The 4556-nt window shown below is 40.1% G+C and overlaps 1 pseudogene; it reads right to left on the bottom strand.

Annotated features, from left to right (window-relative positions):
- Positions 1-1338: 1338 nt before the first annotated feature.
- On the bottom strand, positions 1339-3672 carry LOC146539107 (uncharacterized; annotated as a pseudogene).
- Positions 3673-4556: the final 884 nt, after the last annotated feature.

The following is a 4556-nucleotide window of genomic DNA, read 5'->3' as shown; positions in this document are numbered from 1 at the left end:
TGTGCTAATAAAGCGGCGTTAGAAAGGCCGTCTTTACAAGCTTGAAACGCTGCTAAGTGTTCCCCAGTAAGCGTGACAGGTTTAGATCCTTTTACTGACCGTGTAAGTAGTGCATGTAATGGAGATTGAATTTGGGCTGCCTGAGGAAGAAATCTTCTATAAAAATTTAGCATACCCAGGAATGCTCTTAACTGACGGACATTAGATGGAACTGGAAACTCGCGAATGGCCTGGACCTTTTTATCCAGGTGTCTACGTCCCTGTGCTGTAATGCTATAACCTAGAAAATTTACTTCCTTCACACCAAAAACACACTTAGAGGTGTTCACTAAGATACCATATTTTTCAAGCCTTGTGAAGATTTGGCGTAGGTGCTCTTCGTGCTCAACCTCAGTGCGTGAGAATATTAGAAAGTCATCAAGATAACAGTATACATTATCCAGCCCCCTAGTAACTTCATCGATGAAACGCTGAAATGTTTGCCCCGCGTTTCGGAGTCCAAATGTCATGAATGGGAATTCAAATAAACCGAAAGGTGTCGTGATGGCGGTCTTCGGAATGTCCCCGGGGCTGACAGGTATCTGATTGTAAGCTTTTTCTAAATCTAAAGTAGAAAATATGGTACAACCTGATATGTTATGCGTAAAATCGTGAATATGCTTTATTGTATACCTGTCAGGCACGGTACGGGCATTCAATTTGCGGTAATCACCGCTCGGACGCCATCCGTTGTCCTTTTTTTGAGCTAGATGAAGTGGAGAGGACCATGGGCTTTTGGATGGTCTAGCTATGCCGTTAGCCAGCATAGCTTGAAACTCTTTGCGAGCAATGTTAAGTTTATCTGGTGCTAAGCGGCGAGGTGGAGAGCAAACTGGGGGGGCCTGGTGTCGTGTGCATGTGATGAAGTGTGTTGTGCGTAATGTTTTTATGTATGCCAGCTCGTCGAGTAATTTGTGGAAACTCATTAAGAATTTTATGAAATTGCGACTCCCCTGTTACCACTTTTACTGAAGAAGTATTATTACAATTAATTACAGTAGCAATAACAGAAATAGAAGTTAAATTATCAATTAATTTTTTATGACGACAATCTACAATTAAATTATAATATTTTAAAAAATCTACTCCAATAATTGGTTTTGTGACGTCCGCTACTACGAAACGCCAAGGAAAAATTCTACGTAAACTAAAATCTAAATTTAAATGAATAAAACCATAAGTATTTATAGTGGAACCGTTTGTAGCACACAAATTATAGTCACTTCGAGCACGACGATCACGCACTGCCGACCTTGGAAAGACACAGGTCGCTTCCAGTATCAACTAGAAACTGCATCTTTGAAGTCCGGTCTGTGACGAACAGGCGACCAGTGGAGGATGAAAGGCAATCGTCAGTCGCCATTACCGACTGCCCTTCGAGTTTTCCGACTGCTTGTAGTCACACGGTCGCACGCATTTTGTAGCTTTACTGCCGAATTTATCGTGATACCAGCAAATTGGGAACTTGCGGTAATTTGAGAGTGTTCGCTGTCTGGATGTACGATTCGTTCTCGAACGCGAATGGCTTTGGCTATTTCTACCCATCGATAGTCTCTGTACTTCTTTGCGCAGTTCTGCCACTTGTTTCACCAAGTCACTAACAATAGATCCTGCTATTTCACTAACGGTGGCTACCTTTGGAGTAGATGAGGCGAGGTCATTCACCCTGTCAGCTAAATCTGCCAAGTTTTCGAGTGAAGCTGTGCTGGCTTGTCCAGCTAACACTGTCTGAATACCATGTGAGACGACTTATCCAAATCGTTCTTAAGAAATCGTCGGGAATATTTAATCCTGCCATACTTTGCAGATGCCGCAGAAACTGGGAAGGTTTTCGGTCCCCAAGCTCTTCGTGCGTTAATAATTGTTTAATTTTATTTTCTTTCGAAGCACTCAATCTTTTAATTAATTCACACTTTAATTTTTCATATTTTTCCATCGGTGGTGGATTTACGATAATATCTTTCACTTCCCTGGAATGTTGATTATCGAGATGTCCAATTACATAATTAAATTTAGTCACATCACTAGTAATTCCAGATATCGCAAACTGTCTTTCTACTTGAGCAAACCATATATCTGGCTCTTCTGCCCAAAATGGTGGCACCTTGACACCAACACGAAACACATCGACATTTTCTATCGACCGTGCCCTAGCACTGGTTGCCGGGCGTGAACAGACATTGTCCAAACTAGGGGTCACCAGTATAGTATGTGTGTATGATGTGTTAAATAACGAAGCGCGTAGCGTTAGCGATATAAGCAAGCGAGCGACAAGCAAGCGAGAGACATGCGCTTCGCGTGTCTTATAAGAAACGACTGACCGACCGGTTTGACCTATGCGCGAGCGCAAGTCGCGTCTTCAACAAGCCGGAAGGAAGGAGTGAGGGTATAGTAGTCGTTTGGGTCGGTGGAAAGTGGAGTTATAGGACGAGAATTTAATATTGCTTCAATTTGAGTGAGACAAGTATACATTTCTTCGTATGTGAGATGAGTCATGCCAAGGGCTCGTCTTAGATGATACTTAGTTGAACGGATAGCAGCTTCCTCTAATCCGTTGAAATGGGGAGAATAAGCTGGCGATAATAAAAAGTTAGGCCAAACTTTATCTCACTCTTCAATTTTCCTTGTTGAAATTACTGGACTGTATAATTTAATATAGGCGTTTAATAAAAGAAAATTTTACAAAATAAAATTTGGTAGAATGGCGACGGCCGACATTAAAGTGAAGTTTTTTAATAAGCTGTCCGTATAACAGATTAGTCCGCGCATGCGCACAGCCAAACTAGCGCCATCTCGCGGCATGTTAATTGCGATTGCATAAATGTTTCATGTAAAAGTCGATTATGTGCCTTATTACACTCGCGACGAGCTTTATTTGACTTACATTGGTCACCTTGATGATTTGATAAACAACTTATACATAAATTTAATTTAGTTGCAGTTTTTAGCCTATCGCTAGGTAGCATCTCTAGAATTTTTTGACAGTAATAAACTGTGTAATCATTACTACGACACAATGAATACCTATATTTTGACATGAGATTACTTTTATTGGTAACAAACTGGTGAAATTACTTTACTATTAAGAAAGGACGGTTTATGATAATATTGCATCTTCTTTATGTTAGACATGCCATTATTTTTATGAATAGTCTCACTGGACAAGTCCTTGAATGAAATCCAGTTATTGTTGTTTCCGCTAAACGTAGGAATTTCCAACTGAGGGGTGGATGTTGCAATATGGGCTACGGACTATGTTTTTTTTTTTTTGGCTATTAATGGCCTTTTTGACGGTGGCCTCGCTGTCTAGCTCCCAGTGCAGGGTGTCAAATCTTCTAATTCCCATCTCTCACTTCTTAAATCTAAAGTCATACCTTCCACTGTCCGGTTGAAGGCCTTGAAGTTGCTTTGCTGCTTTCTCAGCATGTCCACGGTTTTACGATCCGTATGCGAGTGTTGTAGAGCAGCCTTACTGCCGCCCAGTTGAGGACTATTTGGAGCCAATCCTTTATTAGGCTCCTGTGTTTTCAGTGTGAACGTGGGAAGTTTACCGAGGGGAGATTGTAATTTCTCTCCAGCTGTAATATCACAGCTCTGGATATGAGTCTTAATAGTATCATACCTCTCGTTCATCCTCTCTACATTCTTAGTAATAGCCTCACGAGTGTGAACCTTTAACTCCTTACTCAACAAAAGTTAGTCTCATATCCTAACCAATAGCTGTCTAGAAGGACCTCTTATTTATGTACTCGGACCTCTTATTTATGTACTCGGGAGTCCATCTACTTACGCCGTCTTTCTTGAAATTTGTATATACGCGTTCTATGGCCGATGCCAGCTGCTTTTGGTTAGCCAAATTAACAGCCACCGAAGACATCGTTGAGATATTAATAATATAAACTAAATGGACAGATCTTACTTGGAATCTGCACGCCTGAGTCCTTAATGTTCATGCGATTCTCACTGCAACTCTTAATGCCACAGTAAGGGTTGAACAGTAAGGAACAGTAGGTACACGTAGTACACGAAAGTCACTTATTATAGTTAATGCACTGTGTCTCAACAGGTACACCGGTATACGGACCCGCACACACGCAGAGGTACAAGGGTTCCGTTTTTTGGTAGGTGCGAAGGACCAATATGTACGGGATGTCGTACGAGTATGTATAAATAAAACAGTTTTATATAACTGCAAATATATACAAATATCAATAAGACCAATAACTGAAAATAAAATTAATCTTTTTAATAATAAAGTGCGTGAAAAAATAGCAAACTTAGAAATAACCGGATTAAATCCGAATCAGGTATATTGTAAAGTTTTTAATTTACTCTCTACAGAGTTTGATAACATTTTTAAAGTTAAACAAATATATAAAAACTCGAAGTTAACTTTTAGCGACTGGGCAACTGTTGGTATATACCGAAGCAGAAACAAACTATACGAATTATAAAATATGAGGCAGTGGAATCAAGATCCGGCGTTCTTGTTAAAAGTTAGAAATTTTTCAAAAATA

Source organism: Heliconius melpomene, chromosome 5 (assembly GCF_056956725.1).
Source record: "Heliconius melpomene rosina isolate 202511_hmr_F chromosome 5, ASM5695672v1, whole genome shotgun sequence".
In the NCBI taxonomy this organism is placed as follows: Eukaryota; Metazoa; Arthropoda; class Insecta; order Lepidoptera; family Nymphalidae; genus Heliconius; species Heliconius melpomene.
The sequence above is the reverse complement of the archived record's forward strand: the minus strand, read 5'-3'. Positions and strand labels throughout refer to the sequence as shown.